The sequence below is a fragment of the Heterocephalus glaber genome, unplaced genomic scaffold (genome assembly GCF_053883595.1).
Source record: "Heterocephalus glaber isolate CG9 unplaced genomic scaffold, H.glaber_assembly_v1.0 deba00001687, whole genome shotgun sequence".
NCBI classification, from domain to species: Eukaryota; Metazoa; Chordata; class Mammalia; order Rodentia; family Bathyergidae; genus Heterocephalus; species Heterocephalus glaber.
The window spans coordinates 16,573,379-16,597,098 of NW_028258412.1; the positions used below are offsets into that span (position 1 = coordinate 16,573,379).

General features: G+C 50.9%; 2 long non-coding RNA genes across 2 annotated transcripts; one reads left to right on the forward strand and one right to left on the reverse strand.

The window, feature by feature from the left end:
* The first annotated feature begins 269 nt into the window (after positions 1 to 269).
* On the forward strand, positions 270 to 3,878 carry LOC147822012 (uncharacterized). The gene is made up of 2 exons (XR_015446174.1): positions 270 to 594; positions 871 to 3,878. It is a non-coding gene; the product is annotated as an uncharacterized LOC147822012 (long non-coding RNA).
* Positions 3,871 to 20,327, reverse strand: LOC110348900 (uncharacterized). The gene is made up of 4 exons (XR_015446173.1): positions 18,940 to 20,327; positions 10,794 to 11,000; positions 10,054 to 10,166; positions 3,871 to 9,672 (listed from the first exon to the last, which is right to left on the reverse strand). It is a non-coding gene; the product is annotated as an uncharacterized LOC110348900 (long non-coding RNA).
* Between the last annotated feature and the right edge of the window lie 3,393 nt (positions 20,328 to 23,720).

The window sequence follows — 23,720 nt, forward strand, 5'->3', positions numbered from 1 at the left end:
CCAGAGTGGTGGGATTATAGGCGTGCACCACCATATCTAGCTTGAACTTGATTCTTAACCTCTCTGCATCTGTACTTCTGCATCTATAAAAGTGAAACAATACAAATTTCTCCCTAGAAGCTCAAGGAAAAGATTCCCCTGGGTTCCTGCATGCTGCTCTCACTTGGCACATATTAAGTGCTCAATAAATGCCAGCCAGGATTCTCAATGTCAATGTTGGTTCTAGCAAATTTGTGTTCAGAGTCCATCACATTCGCTTTAACCCTCGGGGAAGGAGGGTTAGGAATTTTATTTGGTTGGTTACTTTTTCTAGCTTGTTTTTATTTTATTTCCAGCCAGTATTCTTAAGAGGACCTCAATGTGTGATTTGGGGCTTCTACCCACAGCCTGAAGTCAGGCACAGGCTCTGGGCTGTTTGGACCCTCTGGCTGGGACCCAAGGGCAGATCTACCCGGCGGGCGAGGCACCCCCACCCGCAGGCCTGCTGTGCACAACTAACTCGCTTCCTGGAAAAGCTGCAGATCTCCTGGCCCTGAGGGCTCCAACACAGGGAAAATGCCTTCTTCTTCGGCTTATTTGCTCAGGGTTTAAAAGGTATTTCTGGGCTTTGGCGAAGAGGAAATCTGGCTTTCGAGCAAATCCTTGGGCCCCCACTTTCTGTAAACATCTGAGTGTAGTGGCGCGGCGTGGGGCTCACTCCACGGGGTTTCCGGGTTGCACAGCCAGCTGGGACGGGTGAGGTCACGTGGTATTTGCACAGCAATGGCCGGCTGGACAGCGGGGAGAGGAGGGAGAGGAGGGGTGAGCATCGGGGAAGGACAGGACTGTTGGGTGACTCAGACCTTCTCTCCATCGCCCCTCCCTCCCCAGGACCCTCCACTTGGGACCCTGAGGACCCCTGGGCTGAGACAGTCATTCAAGTCACTCCACGAATATCCCTGGAGACCGGGCCCTGCACCTGACACTGGGGACTGCATGACCCCCAGTTCTTGCTGCAGTGCGTCCTTTCCTGGGGAACCCCGGACCAGAAAACCTCACTGTGGCCAACAACTTGGCTGAAAATACCTAAGGAACGGCGGGCTAACTGCTCCCAAACAGCCCCTTCTCATGGGTGATGGGGAAAAGCTGAGGTCCACGCCACGGTCCAGCACAGCTCAGCGGGGCAGTTGAGCACTGGGCTCCATGCAGTCACTTGGGGACCAACAGCTTCTGTGCGGTGGCTTCACAGTACCAAAGCATCTCAAAGTCTTGAATGAGACACCTCCCTCATCTGCTCAGGAGGCAGAGGGTCAGGGCATTGTGTGTGTGTGTGTGTGTGTGTGTGTGTGTGTGTGTGCGCGCGCGCGCATGCTCTTGGGCGTGGGGATCAAACTCAAGCCTCCACACTGAGCCCTTTTTAATTTGTTTTATTTTAAGACAGGGATTCGCTAGGTCACTAAGTTGCCCAGGCTGAGCTCAAACTTGTGATCCTCCTGCCTTAGCCTCCTCGAGTAGTGGGATTCAAGGCATGGGGCACTGCATCCGGCCACTGGATCACAGAATTCTTTCCTTAGGGTACATCCCCGGAAGTGAACTCACCACTCACTCCTACAGTCCCTGGTTGGAATCCAGTCACTGCTAGGGGCCATCTGTGCCTCGAAGAACGAGGACATGAGATTTGGCAGATGCACGGCGTTGTCACAGGATCACACCACAGAGCAGGTGTGGATGGTGATGTCTCCGCCTCTGTCCAACCTGGCTCTCTGCTCCCAGTGACGATGGTGTGTCTTCAAGCCCAGCCTGGTCTTCTCCTCCCAGCAGTCCTGGGCAGCTAGCTCACTGCTCCTAGCCTTGGTTCACTCAGGCAGATGACAGTGATGCTAATCGCAGTCCCTGCGTCACAGGTGTGCCTGTGACCTGTGAACGTGCTGGGAGGAGAAGCCGGGTCCGGGCCAGCCTGCCTATGCGCTGCACCTCGTACTCAGTCACCATCAGGGGAAGCGGCAGCAGCTTCTCAGTGGTCCTCTGGGCTCCACTTCCTGCTGCCGCTCTGAGCTGTGTAATCACCGTGGCCAGGTCACCTTGACCTCTCTCAGCTTCAGCCTCTGAATCTGTAAAATGAAGATAATCATCATCCCTGCCCCCTCGAGCAGTGCAATAAATAAGGCAGGTAAGAGTTTTGGGGCGCAGTCTGCTACATAGTAAGTGCTCACTCAGGAGGAGCCAGTCTGTGATTATAGAAGCGCCCCTTACCTGGGCTCATCCTCGAAGCCCCTGCCTGGTGGAAAACAATGGGAGGAATCGGCCTCGTGTGAATGTAAGAGAGAGTATCACGTGCTGGTGCTCTGAGAATGAATGAATGTGGAGGGGAATGAATGAATCACCTCGATAATCTTTGTCTTCAGAGGCAGGAGGTACCTAGTCTCTGTTTCTCGGAGCAATGGTGATATCTGCCAAAATAAATTAACTTTCCCACATCAATGAGTCATTTGGCAGGAACAGCAGCCTTGTGAACTGAATAGAGAATAGGGCAGGAGGAGGCCAGAGGCGGGCGAGGGAGGGGAGTGAAGTTTTGAAATGACTCCGGACAGAAGAACTGGCTCTTGTTCTCTCTCTCTCTCCTCTCTCCTCTCTCTCTCTCTCGCTCGCTCTCGCTCTCTCTCTCTCTCCCCTTTTTTTTCTTGTTTTAGACAGGGTCTCGCTGTGTAGTCCAAGCTGGTTTGCACTCATCCACAGCCCGGGCTGGCCTCAGACTCCCGCCTCAACCTCCTGAGTGCTGGGGTTACGGGCGTGCACCCCACACTGGGCCCTCTCCCGGAAGGGGAGAGGTGAAAGTGACAACCCATGAAATGGCTTTTGGATTCCAGACCCATCCCTGGGGTGCACGGTGGTCCAGGGGTCAGGCCCAAGCCTGGCCACTGTTTTGGGTCCCCTCGGACACTCGCCCTCCCTTGGCGGTTCCCACACTGGGCCCAAGCCCCCTTCTGTGGCTGGAGAAGCCGCAGGGCAGAAGATCAAAGACTGAGACCTTCAGGTCCACCAAGGAAGAATAATGGGGCTGCGAGGAGCCAGCTGAGATGGACTTAATTACCTTCTTGGGGGTTTTATGGGGCAGCCTCTAGGAGTGGTTCTGCCTGTCTCCTGGAAAATCAGACCAGGGACAATGAGCCTAGCATAAAAGAGATTGATGTTAGAGGGGAAAAGAAACTTTCTGACCTCTCAGATGCTGGTGTTCCATCGAGATTAGGGTTCTGATGGGCTCACTCTCCCTCCCTAACTTTCTGTAGCTCCCCATTGCCTGTGAGGTGCGATCTCTTTTACCATATGCTGGAGAGCATGGGCTTCCGGGTCACAGGAACCTGGGTTCCAATCATTGCTGGGCAGCTTGGGAAATTAACTTTTCCAAATTGTTACTCTGTAAAGTTGTGTGCAGCACCCCTCGGATCTACACCTCTTCCTGCAGATACTGGAATCCACAGGTGCTCAAGTTCCTTTATACAAAAAAGCACAGCATTTGCATACAACTTCTCCGTGTCCCTCTGTGGGCTTTCATCATGTCTAGATGACTTGTAATACCTGATACAACATAAATGTTCCATAACTAGTTGTTATCCGATATTGCTCAGGGCATCATGACAAGGAAAAAGCCTGTCCATGTCCAGTACAAACAAAAAAATTTCCAAATATTTTCTCTGCAGTCAGTTGAATGTACAGATGCGGAACTTCTGAATGCGGAGAGCTGACTGTACTCATTTCCTCTCAGGATGTGGGACTGAGCATTCTGAGTCCTCCCCGGCTGCTGCCTGTTGCCTTTGGCTGAGGGCAGCCCTTCGTTCAGTGTGTTTCATCATTTGTAAAGCATATGAACTCCTAGAGCAATAAAGAGAATCTGCAGCCAAGTGTGGTCGTACACCCCTGCAATCCCAGCACTGTGGGAGGCTGAGGAAGGAGGATCCCTAGTTTGAGCAGTGCCTGGGTAATTTACCACAAGTTTGCCTCAAAAAAACAAACAAATCTTGCTAGCAGGACGCAATCACAGATATCTGTAGCTTAATCCCAGAAGTGAATCCATTATCCGTTAGTTTTGCTGTATGCTGTATTCTATTGACCAGAAACTAGTCACTCAAGTGCAGGAAATATTGGATGCCTTTAACGGAAGAAGGGAGAACAGGTCCCAGATAGACAAACAGCAAGGGTTCTTGCAATGAACTGTTTGTGCCCCAAATTCCTAGGGTGAAATCCTACCCATCCCCCAGGAATGAATAGGCCGAGGAGGTGGCCTTTGAGAGGTGAGTAGGTCACAAGGGTGAGGCCCTCATGAGTGGGATTAGTGCCCTTATCAAATTGACCCCAGGGAGCTCCTATGCCCTCTCTGCCTAGGAGGATGCAGGAAGCTGGCTGTCTGCAACCCAGATGAGAACCCGCATCAGAGCCTGGCATGGACTTCTGGGTCCATGCACCCTCAGGTACAGAGGCGAAGAGGGTATGAAAAATCCCACACTATAACTAAGAGGGTTTGTAGTGAACAATAAGGTAGAGAGAGGCATTATTTCCCACATCTGTTTCTCAGAGATTATACTACTTATCCTGAATGAAAAACATGTCTGCCAGGTGTGGCGGTGCCTGCCTGTAATACCAGCACTCTGGGAGGCTGAGGCAGGAGGATCATGAGTTCCAGCCCAGTCTGAGCAATTTAGCGAAACCCTGGCTCAAAATACAAAATTTAAAAAGAGGCTGGAGATGTAACTCAGTGTGAAGGCCGAGAACCCTCAAAACAAAACAAAAACAAAAACGAAAACCCCAAAAAACATCAATCTCACCAAATTCTCATCCGTTTTGAACACTCTTGAGGTCTTTTAGTCCTCTCCTTTGCTGGCTTGAAAGTTTGTAAAATTCATCTCTAAGCATTGTATTAATTTGCATCTTTCGAATAATAATTGTCAAATAGGAAAAACCCTGCCATGTATATTGTGAACAGCTGCGTTTCCTCTCTAACTGCTCTTCGAGCGTTTAGTAGATGCTTGCTTCTGAATCCCCAGCAGGATTAGAAAATTCTCCGGAACAAGGATCACACTCCCTGGGGGCAGCCGGGCTGAGTTCTCTGCCCTCCCGAACACCACACCAGTGATATTTACCAACTGATGAGTTTCAGGCTTCTCTGATATTTGCTGAGCTCATGATTCTTTCACAAGAGGGACTGTGAATCTACATAAAAAATACACGTGTAACCGAAAGGAGCAAGCTATTGCGTTAGGTCTGTGTCGTGTGGGAAGACCTGCAGCTCAGGTCTGGGATTAATGAGGTTAATTACACTTTATACCTCATCATTGGGAAACAAGTGGTTCAGTGTGAGGGGAAGGCAGGCAGGTTGCTTTATTCTTGGGATAAATGAAAGATTAATTTTTAAGTCTTATTTAAATACCACTCAAAGAGGCGCTAGAGATGAAATTGCTTTTAATTGGCCAACTTAGCACGAGCTCTTGAATGCTCAAGTGAGCAGAATGAGATCTCCGTCTGTTTAAACTTGAACTTGTCAGCTTTTCGTCTCACTCTTCCTACCCCCTCCCTCCCAGGGCACAGACTCAACTGCTGTCCTCTCAGTGGAGGCCCCTGCAGGGCTGGGGATCCCAGAACTTCCTGTTTCCCATCACCAGACACAGGGCAGCACTGGGTGCCAGCAGGTGGGGAAGGAGCTAGCTTCTCGATTTTTTGCTTTAGCAGACAGGAAGTTACATCTGTGCACTGGAAATGGCACACGAGCTGAGATCGAATTTTGGCTCCACCACTTCATAGCTGTTGACCTTGGGCAAATTGCTTCACATTCCTGTCTCTGCTGCTTCATCTGCTCAAAGGGACCCTAAGGGCTGGGGTTGTGGCTCCATGGCAGAGCGCTTGCCTAGCATGCACAAGACTCAGTGTCAGCGTGGTGTGGAAGTGCCTGGAGCAATCCCAACACTCTGCGAGGCTGAGGCAGGAGGATCCCAAGTATGAGCTCAGCCTGGGCAACTCAGTGACTTAGAGAGACCCTGTCTCAAAAAAAAAAAAAAAAAAAAAAAAATGGGCTTGGGATGTAGCTCAATGTGAAGGCTCTGGGTAGAATCTCTAGTATTGAAAAAAAAAAGATTATGGGGATGAGGATGTGGGGAGATTCTAAAATCTACAGTAGAAGCTATGCTCCAAGGTGCACTAGTAAATGTTTAATCATGGGCTTCTTGGAGGAGAACCCTGACCATGGACTTGGCCCTCTCCATGGTGTGAATCCTTCCACCAGGGCAGGCTCGGGCTAGCGGAGGCAGAATCAGGGGGAACTGCATCTCCTCCATCCAGATCTAACAGGCATAAATAGTCCCCAGGGCACAGTTGACAGAAAAATGAACTAAATTAATTGAAGAATTTTAAGTATTATTACCTTCATTGTAAAATATAATTAAATTAATGTAAGTTTACATAATTTACTTTTTAAAATCACAGCTGTGCCTCCCTGCTCTCCCAAGTAGCATCCCCTGGGGGACATGGTGACCCAGGGGGTGACCCCAGTGCAGTGTGGCCTATGGGGATGGCTCAGGTCTGTGGCGAGGAGCCAGACAGCTTGCTCTCTTCAGGCCTCCGTGCATCCTCCCCGCTCTGGTCTTGCCAGGTGGAAATGGGAGGATGTGGGAAAAGCTTTTAGCGCAGCGCCTAGCACATAGTAACAGCTCAATAAACGGTAGTAGCTCTCATTAGCGAGGTGCTAATTGCACCAATGGAGAAGTGTCAACTTGGCATCAGGAGCCTGGCAGAAGCGCAGATGAAGGTGCTGGGTTCAAGCCAAGCACAAGGAACCAGGCGAGGGCTGCCTTTTAAGCTAGACTATTAGGGGATTCAGAAAGCCTGATTCTCTAAATAAATAAAGAATAGATACAGAAATAGGGACATTAAGTGAGAGCCCTTCTCTCTAAAGTGGGAACAAGGGCTGGGAAGACAAATCAATGGACTTATAAAATAAAAGTAGATGCCAAGCATGGTGGTGCATGCCAATGATCCCAGTACTGGGGAGGCTGAGGCAGGAGGATCTCAGAGTTTGAAGCCAGCCTCAACCACATAAGGAGATCCTGTTTCCAAAACACACATACATACATAAATGCAGACAGGAAAACTGGTATGAGAAACTGTGTGCCTTTTTCACCTGGCAGTGGGCACAGGCCTGGCATACTAGGTTTGGAAAAATGCGACCTCACAGCAGTGGGGGGCTGAGGGCTGTGTAGACTGGGAGAAGAAATGAATTTGGCTGCTCCACCCACCCTGTCCTTCTCACCAAGACCCGGTTTCTCACCGTCTCTGGCTTGGATGGAGGTGCCTCAGTGAGTGGACTCTCCTTGCAGTGCTCCTCCACCAGGAGCCATCTGGGTGGTGTGCAGATGAGGGGCAGAGCTCCCGGCCACCCCAGAGGTGTGGCATCCCCGGGCTCTGCCCTCCCAGCCTCATCCTGGCTTTGCTTCAAGGAGAAATTACCAATCCTGCTGAGCTCCAGGGAACCACCCATTGATTCCCATGCGGCCATTATTCTCTGCCACCCCCTGATTTCCTCTTTCTGAGCTTAAAAAAAAAAAAAAAGGTAATAAGTGCTAAGTTACTGAGTGCCAGGCACTTTACATGCGACTCTTCTCATCCATAACTACTGAGAAAGTGGATTTTATTCTATAATCCCTGCTGTATAGATGAGAAAATTGAGTCCATGCATAGGAACAGACCCATCCACGGTCACTCAGGTACTAAGTGGCTAAAATCAGGATTTGAACCCCTGTCTGTGAGACTCTGAAGACCAACAGCTGCCAATGCCCCACCCCCAGGTCTTTTGGTCCTCTATAAATCAACCCTAGGTAAGGGCAGGAATAGGGCAGGAAGCTTTTAAGGAAGCACTCATTTGCATATCCACACAAGCCCAAAGTTGGCATTTGCAGGACCTTGAGAGCCAGAACCTCCTTAAATGCTATTGCCTGGGTGCCTGCCTGCCCCCACTTCTAGGTAAACACTCAGCCATGGGCCGCAGGGCAGGGTCAGTACCTCTTTGCCCACCCTGAGGTCAGGCAGCTTCCGTAGAGGAAGATGGTTCTGGTCCAGCTGTGAGCAGAGCTGCTTTGTCCCTTGTCCCTTGAGTTCCCATGGCACTTCTCAGCTCTGGAGAGAGGAGGCTTGGGGGTGGATGGAGCTGGGGCTGGGTGGGGTGCTGGTGGGACCCCCATGGACACACAGCCTAGGAGAGCATGCTGGCAGCAGATCTCACCTCAGCCTCCCTGGCTCTTTGCTGGAACTTCTCTCCTACAGAAATGCCCCTTCTCGAAGGGTGGCCTTGGCCATACGAGGTTCAGACAGACCCGAGTTGGAATCCTGCCTTCACTCCCAACTGCCCGCTTTTATTTTGTATCAGTATGTGCATGTTTGCAGCACGTAACACTTGTTTTTATCATGGGGAGTTGGTGGCATGTACATAACACGTCTTAATTTTTTTTTAGACAGAGGGCTTTTCTTCCTTGTGCCTCAGCTGCCCCATCTGCAAAATGGCATCATGGCTTTTGCAAGGCGTATTGGTTTCCTGAGGCTGCTCTAAGAAATTACTGCAAAAATCTCTGGAGGAGAAGTAGTCTTTGCCTCTTTCAACTTCCGGAGGTTCCTGGAGCTGCTTCCGCAGCTTCGCTCCATCCCTGCATCTGATGTTTGTCCTTCCATTCCTGTCTTCTGTGAGGACACTCCTGTGAATGTAGGGCAAATCTTAACTCAGTGTGATCTTATCTCTATTCTTGCCTTAATTACGTCTTCAGAGACCGTAACCCTAAATAAGGTCACTCCTAAGGTTGTAGACTGGGGGGCACCACTAGGTTCCCCCCAGAAACAAGCCTGACCTGCAGCCCTTGGTGGCCAGACCCTCTGCCTTCTCGTCTCCCACGTGGTGGCCTTTTCTCCCCAGTGGAAAGAGAAAGGTCGCTGCCGAGACGGGTGGCCACTTCTCCCACGCCGTGCATCAGTTCCTCCTTCATCCGGGCACACGTCTGTCTGGTTTCTGAGCGGGGTGTGGGGGGCGTGGGGGGGAAATCAAGGCCAGATTCTCCACTCGACTGAACTAGACTTTCCACAGAAATAAACTTTCCCAAGGAGGCTGGTTGCCCTGCTATTCTTAGCCCACAGCCTGAGCTGACAGGGGACAGAGCTACTCTCTGGTGGGATCCTGGTACCCATTGACTCTGGAACACCCGGGGGCTCCCCCAGCTGTCCCAGGCCAATTTGCAGGTGAAGAGGTAAGGATCGGAGAGTCCAGCAAGCAGCCCAGAGGCACATGGCTTTTCCGGTGGCCCTTGTTGGGAGGCTATTTCGGTTGCGTTGCACCCCAATCTCAGCAGTTCATTCTCATAACTCAGGGTCGGGTGGGTGCTCTGAGGTGCATTAGACCCTCGATCCTTGTGGCCCCCTTGCAAGGCCACTGTCCCTACCTACAAACGAGGCTCAGAGAGGCTCCAAGAAAGTCAGCACTGACTTCATGATCTCGTTTCGGTTGGGTGGAGAAAACCCCAAGCCTGCCTTTTCCGTCTTCCAAGAGAGCCCTCTCTGATCTCTCGCTCCTGTCTTTCCGCTCCTTCCTGAGTGGGGGGCAGGTGTGGGAAAGATTTCCCAGGAGGAAGGGCCAGGGCAGGGGCGCCTCTTTGTCATCTGGTCTTCATTCTGCAGAGAGGGAGAAGGAAAGGGGGGTATGCAAGTGTGTGAACATGTGACGGTGGGTTTGTGAGCGTGCAATCATGCATTGATGCATGTTCATTGTATGCATGCACGAGTTTAAGAAAGTGTATGTGTGGCTATGTGTGAGCATGCAAATGACCATGAGCACGCGAGTGTGTAACTGTGCATGGGTGGTGTGTGTGTGGGTTTGCAGGGGGGCAGGGCAGGGGCAGGGGTGAGAGGCCACTTTCCCTGGAGCCTGGACTGGGCGGTGAGGCCACCTCCCCCCTCCCTCCGCCTCCTCCTCGCCTCTCCTCACCCCTTCCCTGCACATCCAAATGAAAGAGAGTGAAGCTGGGGGCATGGCAGGGGGGTCAGGACACTCACCCCTGCCTTCCCAGGTTCCCCAGGCTGAGGATTACAGTTTCTTCGCTGCTGCTGTTTAATCAGCTGGTAGCAATTTAACCATTACACCCCAGTGAGAGAATCCGAGACATTTCCTACAGGAGGGGCAAGGGGACGACTCAGATGGGAGGAATGCAGCAGAGGGGGGCGGTGGAGACACAAAACAGCTTTATTGAAAAGGAAAAGGAAAAAAGAACTGGATCTGTAATCGCGCCTCAGTTTGAAATAAAGCTGCCAGGGCCAGGCAAGAGGAAGCAGCCCCCAAAGTTGCTGGGCCCCAGGGACCCGCAATGGGGATGCGGTGAGGGAGGTATCGGAGGAGGAGTCTGGGTGTGGGTGTGGGAAGGAGTCTGTCTCCCAGGGACCCGGAGCAGGGCCTCCCCATCCCAGCCCCCGAGCCTTGCCAGGATGGCGATGGTCCCTTGGAGGGAACTGGACCCAGCATGGCCGTGAAGGGTCAGCTCCTTGTCAGCACCACTGGTTCTGGTGGACTTGCATAGAAAATGAGACCTGCGCTTTCACTCTTCAACAACGCAAAGGAAGAAAAGGAATTCTTCCACCTCACTCCCTTTTTCTGGCGCAGTGTCCCTTAAAGCAGCCATGCCTGACCCCGGTAGTCCTCGGCTGTCACTGGAGAAGCCCCGGTGAGCACTGGGGGACCTCGTGGGAAGGGAGCCTGGAAGAAAGCAAGGGTGACATTTGGGGCACAAAAAAGCACCTACCTAGAAGTCTGAGGTTCCAGGTTCAAACCCCAGGCCTGTCCTTGCTTGCTGAATTCACAGGAGCGAGTCCCTCAGCCTCTCTGAACCTCGGCTCCTCATCTTGGTTTACAGGGTTTGGCCCACTTTTCACGCCAAGGGCCAGGTAGTAAAAAAAATTGAGGTGGGAGGGGGGATTATTGTCTCCATGGCAACCAGTTGACTTTGCTCCTGTAGAAGGAAGCACACGTAAAGGAATGGGCACTGCTGCATCCAATAAAACTTTATTTACAGAAACAATGCACTGGCCCATGGTTGCTCACCCCAAATCAAAAACGTAAGGGTGACAATGCCCACCTCTCAGTGTCCCGGTGATAATGAAAGTCAGCAGTGTGCGGAGCTGCATCTCCAGGGTCTGAGTTATATCATCAGCGGATCATTATCGGGTGGGGCAAGAAAGACAGTGGAGACTTTCCTGACAAACTTCCCACCAACAACCTAAATACCATTTAAAACCCTCACCTCTCAGTGCTGTTGCACTGGGGACAAAATCTCTACGTAAGCCCCTAGTGGGACTCTAGGGGATATAAGGGCCTGGACACTGAGGAGCTGGGCTTTGCAGGTTGAATAGGAGATTTCCAGAGATAGGACATGGGGGAGGGAGGAAGACATGACATTCTCGTTCAAGACACAGAGGTAGGAGGGCTTCACACTGCTGTGGGCATGGGGGGAGAAAGAGGAAGAAGACAGGCGGTTCAGAGGTCAGTCCCCCATCCCGTGTGTCACCTTGAGGTGGGAACACAAAGGGGCTCCTTGCATTCTGCTCGGTCCCTCGTTGTCCTCACTGCCTTCTGGACACAAGTGCCTCACACCCTTTGCAAGCAAGGAGGCTATGGGGCAACACAGCAAAAGGCAGGGACACAAAGGTCGCCAAAGCAGTGCCCGGTGCCCACTCTAGCGGTGCTTCCTGTGTGGGCTTCACCTCCCTGCACGCAGGTCCACCTCCTCCTGTGAAACTCGGGGGTCATCGCCTCATCTAGCCCCATGGTGCCCTGCGGGGATTAACATGGGAGAGTGGAGGCAGGACCGAGCGCAAGGCTTGCTGGGAACATAGAGAAACAGACAGGTGTCACTGCTAGGACAGCTGATGTCCCTCATCCCAAGTGCTCTGCACTGCAAACATTTTGGATTTCAGATTTTTTTTAATCAGAATATTTACATCTATATAATGAGGTACCTTGAAGATGAGACCCAAGACTGTATACGTTAGGGTTCTCTAGAGGAATAGATTATATATATAATATTATACTATTAATAATATAATTAATAATATATTAGTAATATAATTAACAATATAATATTATATATATATATATGGTTATACAAGGGGTTTTGAGGCAGGCTTACAGGATCAGACATGAGTCCCAGTAGCCCTCTGTGTGACCAGAGGCAAAAGAATCTAAAATGCCTATCTGTGTGCCAGAAAGCCAAGATTCTAGTAGTCAGAAATCAAAAGCCTGGAAACTCACTGCAGTCATGAGTGTGAGGCTCTGTCAGAAGTCTGAAGAGTCTATGCTGAAAGCTTGAAGGAAAAAGGCATGGTGAAGACAGACAAAAATGGAAACACTTCCCTCTTTCCCTTTTTATTCTGCCCAAGCTATAAGCCTATTGGCTGGTATTACCCACCTCTGGGGCTGATCCTCCCCTTCCATTTGCTGGCTGCTGTGTCAATCATCCACAGGCATGCCCAGGGTTTACTAATCCACTACCTGGTTCCTACTCAAGTTGACATATCACAATCAACTATCACGAAGACTAAACAGGAAGTTCATTTCTGCTCCACCACATACACATCACTGGAAAGGCATCGTAACACAGTATTTTTAACGCATCAGCATTTTGGTTGGGACTTGACACATAAAGTCGTGCATGGAGCTTTCCACTTGCAGCATCTATTGAACCTCAGAAAGTTTGAGATTTTGGAGCATTTTGGATTTTGAAATTTCAGCTTCAAAGCCTGTATCATTCATCTTCTCCTGCCCCTCTGCCCACAGTGCCTAAGGGTATAAATGCACCATGGGACTCCTTCACCTTCACATCTGGGAGGTCTGGGAGGTGGCCTTGGCCCCGTGGTTTTTCACAGCCATGGATATTGAGCACTTCAAAGCCATCCAGTGTGGCCCCTCGTTGTTAGGTTGAAGCACAGGAAAAGGGAGCCCCTGAGAAGGGGGCGATCGGGCTGAGACGCCACCACTGGCCAGTGACTGCCTAGCCATCTCCTGGCCACTGCCTGCATGCCGGGCAGAGAGCACGCGTCCCTCCCACCGCCCTTACAGCACTTCTGCAAGAAACACTTGACCTGCTCGTTTTCCAGGTGAGGAAACTGAGGCTCAGGAGGGTGTAAGTGACTTCCTCAGATTCAAGTGACCCTGATAGCATTAGCCAAGCTGGGGTTAGAAACTAAGAAGAGGGAGTCCAGACCTCAGCCTCTGCCTGTGGTGCACTGAGACACACACTCTTGCCTCCTCATGCTCCACTTGTCCAAATGCCAGACCTGCCCTCTTGGTAGGGAGATTAAGCAAAATGGGAGTTCTGGGATGCCAGACCTTCAGGGCCCAAACTGGGTTGTCTTAGTCCATTTTCTGTTGCTGCAGTCAAATACCATGGACTGGGAAATTTATAGAGAAGAAAGGTTGATTTAGGGCAGGATCCCGAAGACTGGGAAGCCGAGAGCATGGCACTGCATCTTGCCAGAGCTTCCTGTTGCATGCTAACATGGTGGAGGGTGTCCTGTGCTGGGCCAGAGCAAGCAAGCTAGCTCAGGTCTCTCCTCCTTACAAAGCCTCTAATGCCATCACGGAGACCCCCACCTGCATGATGCCATCTAATCCTAACCACCCGCCCCAAGGGCCCAATTCCAAATACCAGCACCATGACCGGAAATCAAGTTTCCATCCCATGTATCTGACGGACACATTCAACCCCTACCTGGGGCTAAGACCCTGAGTCAGCTCAGGGCACCCCGCATCTTGGGGTCTCAAACACAAGGCCCCAAGCCACCAGCCTCTCTGCCACCCCACCTTTGGGACCCTTTCCTTTGTGCCGTGTGGCATGTGTGTAGGGTCTGCAGTCGCTGTTGCTGCCACTGCCCGCTAATTTTTCCAGAGGAACCCTTGTCAAGTTACCTTGGGGCACAATGTATGAAAATTAAAGCATTAGTTAAAATACATAAAACATGAAACAGGGAAAGCAATGGAAACAGCTGAAATAGTATAATAAAACATGTCATTACAGCAGATTAGGATGAAAAATAGTTCTTGCATTATGCCCTGAAGGTTGGCAAACTGGGACTTCGTCAATATGTCAAGTAACGTACACACAAACGCACACGCAGAGATATTTATATATGAAATCTCGGAAGCAGTAGAAACAGCTGAAATAGTAGAATTATGTGCATTTTGTGTCTGTAGCGCACATTATTCCACTGGTTTGTACAGCATGCTGGGGTTTGCATGGAGGAGGGGCCAGAGATCCTAAAATCTGCAGTGTCGCAGGGCTGGGCCATCTTCTGTCTCCAGTTTGCTTGGAAGTTCACAGCGATCTGTACGCGATTGCCTCTCCGACCCCCGCATGTCACCTGCCAGGGCCCACGAGACGCCACGTTCCTGCCCCTAATGAGCTCACGGGCTGTCTTGCCACATGGGGCAAGCAGGAACCCTCAGAGGCCGGCTGAAAGCAACTGCACCCACTACTGCCCCAGCTGGGATTGATGTCACATCTGGGGAAGGGGTGTCTGGGGGGCAGGGCACAAGTAAGGCCCTAGAAAGCACCACCTCCCAGAAACCCCCCTGCCCCCCAGGAAACTGGAATGGTTGGTCCTCTACAACAAAGCCCCCATCCTGTGGCTCTTCGAAACAGGGTTCAGCTTCGTCTATACCACTTTGAAGTCAAAGGTGGACAGAACGAGCTGGGTGTGGTGGCACACATCTGTAATCCCAGCACTCTGGGAGGCTGAGGCAGGAGGGTCATAAATTCAAGTCCAACCTGGGCAATTTAGCGACTTAGTGAGACTGTCTCAAAACTTAAAAAGGACTAGAATTGTAGCTCAGTGCAAAAGGCCCTAGAGCTAAAAAAAAAAAAAAAAAAAAAAAAAAAAATTACTACAAGCCACTCCTAAGCCAATCGGTACCCACTGAATACAAAAGCAAACGTGCTGCAGAAAGGAGGGAATAGTTTGCATGTCCCTTTGAAGGAAGAGGGTCCCCCGTGATCAGCAAATTATCAAACTGATCCTGGTTGATCTTCCTGGCAGGTCCGAGGTCTGTGACCTGTCACTGCTGGGGTCTGTCCCGGAGCAGGGACTTCCCAGCCAGAAAATGGGCCACATTCACCCTTCTTTTCTGAAGCTAATTGTTGGGTGTGCCTTAAATCCCTTTTTGATGTGCTGAGAGCCCTGGGAGGTAAATAAACAGACCCGTTAGATATAGCTGGTGGCTGGGAGGCTGAGGCAGGAGGATCTTGAGTGTGAGCCCAGCCTGGGCAACTTAGTAAGACCTTGTTTCAAAATAGAAAGGGCTGGGGATGTAGCTCAGGTTCAACCCCTGTACTACAAGAAAAAAGAAGAGCAAACAATCATGGATGTTCCTATTTTTTGAGTACTTAAAAATCTTCCCAGTTTCCAGCAGAGGCACCCGGCACACGCTCCGTCTTCAAGCGGCCCTGTGATTCTTTCAGTGGGGTCATCAGCCCATTCTACAGACAGGGAAACTGGGAACCGAGTGGTACAGTCGGACCACACAGCTAGGAAGTGACAAAGCACGACTGCATCTCATGATGGTGACCAGGGCCCGTACCTGAGCCGTCACTGAGCCAACGACCCCAGCCAGCTGGGGTCTTTCCTGTTCCTTGAATGCCCTTGCCTACGGCCCTTGGGGAACTCAGGGGGAGAGGAAAGCGACCCAAGGAGCCCTTGGGGGGTGCATTTGGCAGAGCCCTTGAGACGGGGGACTCTGTTACAGGAGCCGGAAGTGGCACTGCCCCCACCGTGGAGGCCGTGTGGACCCGGCGTAGCCTCGGCTCGGCCTGGCCTGACTGCCCACACCCTGGCTGTCCCCCGCGTGCCCAGGCTGGGCCTCTTTCCCATCCCCAGCCCCTTCTCTCTTTGCAGCCAGGAAGAGGAACAGGGTCGCTTTGGGCTCTGCCACGGCTGCCACCACCAGGCCAGGACGTTAAGAGGTGGCCCCCAGTTTCTCCATCGCGCCAGCCCTGAGGGGACAGGACTGAGGCAGAGACAAGAAGCTGCAGGGTCCCTGCAGTGTCCTTTCTGCTGGCGTTGTGAGGGTTTCACACACTCCCAGTGGGTGTCAGGGCCAGCGCCACTCAGCCGGGGAGCTGGAAACCACACACTCAGCTGGATTTTCCTTCCCCAGGAGGAAGAATTGTGTCTCGAGCGACAACTGTTTAAAACTGCAGTGTCGCATGCGTGGAAGGGGATGGCATTGACCTCTTGCTCAGGTGACCCTTGTCTGGCCTGCCTCGTCTCAAGGAGCCAGCGGGGGGACACAGAGCTACAAACCTGAGCACCCTTAGTCCACATCCAAAATTCTCTATTGCTCTTTCTCCTTTGTCCTTTTCAAAAACACAGGAGCGTGCAGCAAAGAGCGGCCACTCTGTTAGAGTTGGAGACTTGGAAGACACCAATCAGTGTCCCAGGGGCTGAGGACATCTTGCTGCCAGGAGCAGGGAGGGTGGGACCCGGCCTGAAGCTGGGGTGGTGGCGCACACCTCTGATCCCAGCACCTGGGAGGCTGAGGCAGAAGGATCACCCTGAGTTCAAGGCCAGCCTGGGCTACATAGTGAGTTCAAGGCCACCCTGAACTACATAGCAAAATCCTGTCTCAAAAACAATAACAACAACAAAGCAGAGTCTCCCTAAGTTGTCCAGGCTGGCCTTGAACTCATGATCCTCCTGCCTCGGCCTCTTGAATAGCTGGGATTATAGGTTTGTGCCACCACGCCCAGCCAGCTCCGACTTCTTGACATAAGCAAGTGGATGCCTAAACAGCACTGGCATAAAAGTGAACAGAATTGATGCTGGGTTCTACCCATTTTTATAACCATGAGGCCCTGAAATCCAATGTTTATTTTTTTATTTTGGGTTTTTTTGTTTGTTTGTTTGTTTAGCATGTTTATGGGGAAAGGGACTCACAAAGCCTAAACTAGAAAGTTGCCTGGCCCTGTGGCCCTGCTCAGCCACCTGTGGCAGGTGCTGGGGTCCCCACCTTGCAGGGGAAGGAAGCTCAGTGACTGCCAGGGTCACCTTCTGATGAGCCCTGGGGTCCCTCCATGAAACGGGCGCTCCTTGAGCTAACCTGGTTCACCTTGATGGGTCGTCCTTGTGGAGTTCACGGTCCTGTCTTTATCCACCTAGGGGAGTGGCCCAGCCTCTCACCCGCTGAGTGCCCAGCAGGGATCACTCCCACCCACACAAAGCCTGGGCCACTGTTTACTCCCTACTTCTCTCTAAATTAACTTGCTTCTTAACGTATTTAAAAGAAACACGTGAGATCCCAACCACAAATCAGGAAGGCTAGAATCACTTGTTCTAATAATAGTAATAAAATAATAATAATAATAATAATAATAATACCTACCCAAGAAGGGTGGTGCATGCCTGTAATCTCAGCTCCACTCTTGGAGACTGAGGCAGGAGGATTGAAATTTCAGGCCCAGCCCAGGTAACTTAGTGACCCTGTCTCAAAATAAAAAATTGAAAAAGGACTAGGAATGTAGCTCAGTATGAAGGCTCTGGGTTCAATCCCCACTACTGAAAAAAAAAAAAACCCTTTAAAATAAATAATGTTCACATATGGACCATCTAAAACCATCCTGCACCAGAGCCAGGAAATGGGGGGGGGGGGCTTTGCGCGTGAAGGTCAAGGTTACGGATGAGAGGTCAAGGTCATGAGAGTGAAGGTCAAGGTCATACAAATGAAAGTTGAAGGTGAGTGGGAATAAAATCCCTATTTTTATTATAAATTTTACTACTGTAGCCAGGCACAGTGATTATGCACCTGTATTCCCAGGCACATAGGAAGCTGAGGCAGGAATATCAGTTGAAGCTCCCATCTAGGAGTTTGGGGACAACGTGGGCAACATGGAGAGACCCCATTCCATCATTTACTATTTCATTCACCATAGATTTTTTTTGTTGATATTAATTTTTTAAATATTGCATTAAATATGATTTTCTACAGTTCTGGGGATCGATAGAGTCTCAGCCCTTTTTATTTTTTATTTTGAGACAGGGTCTCAGTAAGTTGTCCAGGCTGGACTCGAACTTGCGATCCTCCTTAGCCTCCCAGAGTGCTGGCTTTGCAGGTGTGCCCCATCACACCCGGCTTAAATATTTGGCCTTGACCCCTGAGATTGGGGAACCTTCTGAAACTCTGAGCTGGAGGCAGGAGCCCCGCTGGCGCTATTTGCGGCCCGCACCTGCCACGGGGTCGAGGGTCAGTCCAAGCGCCCAGGAAGAAGACAGGTGTGGATGCGCAGGCGGCTGCAGATCGGGGCGGTCGGGGTCCGCTCTGCACCTCCCCTTGTTAAGGGACCGAGCAGGCTGCAGCCCAGGTGAACGCCTCACCTGCTGCCCTGCCCGCGTTTATGAAGCCATTTGCTCCCCGGAGAAGGGAGCTGCCCACGGATGGCGTCGTCAAGTTGACTCTGCGACGACTCCGAAGCGGCCCCAGTGGAGGGCAGACTCCTCACAACGGCGGGGACAGCCCATGTTTATTGGGCACCTGCCTGTGCCCAGCCCTGCTCTCAGGGATGCAGTAAGGGTTGGGACAAGGAAGGTTCTTTCCCTCACAGAGTGCACAGTCTCATCGGCAGACCACCCATAACCAGGGAACCAACTCCTTATCTCTGCCCCTAAGACCTTGTATGATCCATCCCTTGACCTTGTCTTTTCTCCTGCCACCCTCTCCTGGGCTACCAAGCTCCCACCACTTGGCATCCTTTGTGTTTCTCAAGTATGTCACTCCTTTGTACCCCAGGCCCTTTGCACATGCCCAGAGCTCCTTTCCCCAGATTTTCATGGAACTCTCTCCTTAATGTTCAGATTTCGCCCAAAACATTCCCTCCCCAGAGAGGCCTTCCCTCCACCTCTCACCTGCATTTCTCTTTTCCTCTCTGTATCACTCTCCACTCCATTGTCCTGCTCCATTTTCTTCTCAGCAATGTCTGTCACCACCCTAGATAACTATTTGCTTCTCCGTTTACGTGTGAGCTCTTTGGAAAGGCAGAGCCCTGGTCCAGATAACGCAGGCAAACAGAAAGTTAATCAGCGATGGCAGCGGTGACGCAGGAACAGGGACACAGGCAGGGACAGGATGCGGGTGAGTGCGCTATGGTTGGTGGGGGCGATGGGGAGGCGGCAGGGGATGCAGACAGGATTGCAGGCCGGAGTGAACTGGAAATCTGACTCCAGCTGTGTGACCTCAGGCGAATCACCGCCCTCTCTGAGCCCACCGCGGTTTGGTCCAAAGGTCCACGCTTTAGAGGCGTTGTCTCCAGGGCAGCGCCACGGGAGCTGCCGGAGCCTTTAGGGCCTGGGTCCCATTCGGCGCTCTCTAGGACACTGAATTCGTGTGCTGATGGGGCCTGCGGACCCCAGAGCCTCCTCTTCCTCTTTCACTTCCTGTTTGGTCCACCACACGCCCCCTGCCAGGGTCACCTGGGGTCCCGGGGCCTAGGAGCAAGGGTCCTGTCCAATTGTGAGCTGGCACCACCAAAACCGCAGCCGGAGCAAGCCCTTCCCCTTCCGAGTCCTCTGTCTCAGGCGTACTGTTGCTCATCGGGGGCTTGACCTCTTCCTCCCTAAGTGCGTTGGGAGGACGGAGAGAGTGCTTCCCAGGCGCCGCTACCGGGCACCCTTTCTCTCTTCTTCCCTTCACAGGGCTGCTGGGAGCCCCAAGCTGCCGGGACTGGCTTCCTTCGAGAAACACTGCTCCCACCCCCACCCCCGGGCCCCCTTCACCTTCCTCTCTCGGAATTTTTTTGTTGTTGTTTTCTGTTTTTTGAGCCAGGGTCTCGCTATGTAGTCCAGGCTGGCCTTGACCTTGTGGTGATCCTTCTGCCTCAGCCTGCCTCGTGCTGGGATCACAGGTGTGTGCCACCACAGCCAGCTTTTGGCTCTTGGAATCTTGAGGCTCCAGTCCTTCCCATTTGCGTGGCCTATTGCCACCCCCATCCTGGCTCTGGGTGCAGTCCCCTCCGTCACAGGGAGGCAGAGACAGCACTGGTAACTTGACACCTACTGGACAGGGCCCCAGACCTTGTACATCGGATCAGTGTTCCTTCCATGACACTGGGTTGAGGTATCCCCCAAATCATCAGTGTTCCTTGCTCATTCTGACTTTCTGATCCTGTTGCCTTTAGAGCATGGTTTTCATGATCAAGAGTACAAAATTGCTGCAGCAACTCCAGCCATCACATCTTCATTGCAGGCATGAAAAAGGAGGGCAAGGGCAGGGCAAAACAATGTCTCAGCTGAGCCAATCTCTCTCTCTCTCTCTCTCTAAGATGCTTTCCTGGAAGTCTTACCCAACTGCTTATCACATACCATTGATAAGAAGTGGCTTGTCCACAGTATCAGCAAGGGAAGCTGGAAAATCTGTTTTTATTTGGCCCATTGTCACTTCTAGTGAAAATTAAAGTTTAGGTGCTAAGGAAAGGGGAGGGTAGCTACTGGATGGGCAATCAGCAGAATCTGCCTCTGTTGTCCACAATGTCTTGTGTACTTACCTCCCTGGCCTGGCTCAAATCCCCCTCATCACTCAAGTCTTCCCTGGAGTCCTCTATCTACTTGATGTGCTCAGCACAAGAGTCAATGTGGCTACTAGTGCCAAAATGTAGCTTGTGAGATTGACTGATTTTCAGATTCTGTTTAGTTTTCATTAAGTTTTTGTTGTTGTTGTTACTGGGGATTGAACTCAGAATCTTGTGCTTGCAAGGCAGGCACCGGCACCACTGAGCTAAATCCCTGGCCTTACTTTTCACTAATTTAAATTGAAGTTAGTGGGCCAGGGATTTAGCTCAGTGGTGCTGCCGCCTGCCTCAAAAGCACAAGGTCCCGAGTTTGATCTCGGGCACCAAATAAATAAGTAAATAAAATAAAATAAATAAATTGAAGTTAAAAAGCTACTGACTATGTTTAATTATTGGGAAAATTTAAGTATATTTGGAACAAGTTAGGTGTGCAGATCTACCTTTTAAACCAAAAAGTTGAAGAGATCTAAATACAGATCCAGGGCTGGGGATTTAGCTCAGTGGCACTGCACCTGCCTGGCAAGTGCAAGGTTCTGAGTTCGAGTCCTGAATTCGATTCCTGGTACTAGAAAAATAAATAAATAAATAAATACAGATCCAATACTTTTGATAAAAATCTAGCATCTGAATTGAGATGTGCTATACTTAACATGAAGATTTTAAGGACTTGAAAAAGAAAAGAATGTAAAATATCACACTGATATTTTCAAATAAATATCTCAGGAAGTTTCAAATAAAAGGGCAGGGAGGTCCCAGGTACTCTTTATTTAATTTTCCACACTGGTAGCACTTTGCATAACTATAGTTCAATATTAAAACCGAGCCAATGAGATGGTACAATCTACAGGACTTACGGAGATTTCACCATTTTACATGTAGTCATATCTATAGCTCTATGCACTTTTATCACGTGTGTGAATTTGTGTAACCACCTCTGCAATCCAGGTGAAGAACTGTTCCATTAACAAACAGCCTCCTCTTGCTACTCGTATACTTACAACTCTCCTCCCCTCAGCCCCTGGTAACTACTAATCTATTCTCCACTTTGTTGTTTTGGAAATGTTTTAGAAATAGAATCATACCATACATAACCTATTGAGAATGGTCATTTTTGGACTCACTCAGCATAATGCCCTTAAGATACATCCAAGATGTTGCATAGATTCAGCACCCATACCTTTTTTACTGCTGCATAATATTCCATGGTGTGGCTATACCACCGTTTCATGTCAACCATCTTCCTATTGAGGGACATTTAGGTTATTTCTATTTATTGATAGTTATGAATAAAGTCATCATAAATGTTCGTGTAAAAGTTTATATGTGAACACATGTTCTTTCTCTGAGATAAATCTCTGAGTGCACTTGTGGGCTATGTTTTTTGATGACTCTTTCACGATATAACCCCTGTTGCAGGGGGAAGCACATTAGATTCGAGGGAAGAATACATCAGGATTTGGGTGTCGATTGTGATACCTGCAGTGGGGACCACTCTCAGTTTACCGGTCTGTAAGATGGGTGTGTTGGACCTGATTCTTGGGGCTAGAGGGGCTGAGAGATGAGCATGGGCAGGGCCCACAGCTGGCACGGCAGGGCACAGGAGGAGATGCCCAAATGCAGGCTTCCTGTGCAAAAGCATCAGTTGCTGCAGGAAGGAAGTTGGGGGTGGTGGGGGATGGGTGGAGCCTGGAGCCCAGCTGGGGTTTCGGAGCAGGTGTACGTGCTCACAGCGGCTGCACGCGGCCAGGATCTGGCCTAGAATAGAAGCCGCCTGCTCTGGCTGGCGAGGAGCCCCTTCCTGGAGTGACGGGCAGCAGGTGCCTGCGGCTCACAGTGACAACAGAGGCCCAGACTTCCAGAACCTTCCTCCTCATTGTCTGGACTGCTGAGGGGGCTGGGAGATGGCCCCTGATCCCCAACAATGGGTGTCTAGGACTAGTCATGGCCATTATTTCTTGAGCAATTATTATACACTAGATACTTTGTGAAATCTCCACACAGCCCAACAGGGAGGGACTGTTCTCCCCATGTTACAGGTGAGTGGACTAAGGCTCAGAGAGGGGACGTCCTTGCTTAGGTCCCTCCGACTCTCCATCCCTGCGACCCAGCTCCTCTGCCTGCCCCTACCCCGCTATCACAACACCCTTCCCTCCCCTACCAACTCTTGGCCAAGTAGGAGGGACCCATGGGACCCCTAGCACAGCCTTAAACTCAACCTTGAGACTGAAGCTTGGCCTGAGGTTGAATGTACAAGTGAGGACTACAGTATTTCACTGACATGACATAAACTAACTCAATCTGATGTCTATCAAAACGACTTATTGGCTCTATAAACTGCAATGTGCAGGGATGCTGGCTTCAGGTGCTGCTGCATCCAGATACTCAAACATGATCTTCAAAACTGGGTCGCCTCTAATTCAGCTTTTCTTGGTGTTGACGTCATTGTTTCTTTCTTTTTCTTTTTTCCTTTTGGTACTGGGGATCGAACTCAGGACCTTGTACTTGGGAGGCAGGCAGCGGAACCACTGAGCTAAATCCCCGGCCCTATGTTGACTTCATTGTTGAGCAGCCTCTTTGGGGCGGCAGAGATGATCACAATCAACTCCATGGTTGCTTCTGGAGGAATGAACCGCAGTGGGGACAGAAAACACTTATTTTTAAAGACCTGTCGTCAGAATCCCAGGCCTGCCTGTGCCTGGACCCTCCTGTGTGACAGCACTAGATCTAGTCTGGGACACACGCTCATCTCGAGTGTGTGTCTTGGGGGACACGCCCCTTCACACCAAGACTAAAAACGAGGGCAGGATGCTTTCCCCAAAGGAAAACCAGGATGGGATCCCAGGAGACAAAATACATTCGGGGCAAACTAAACAATCTGGCGCACAAGCCAGGGCCCCTGATTCTGACTGCCTCCAACCTGGCGAAGGGAAATGTCCCCCACGTCCCCAGTCTCCTCTGTCTGCATTTTTTCAGGTTCGAGGTCAGGATCAGAGCGAAGAAGCCTCACACCATCTAGTCACTGAGTCCGGGTCAGCCTGGGCTTGCTGGGAACCGCGGTGCTTCAGAGGCTGCGAGGTCGCCGGAGCTCACAGCTACCCGGATGTTAAACCATGGTTAACTCGA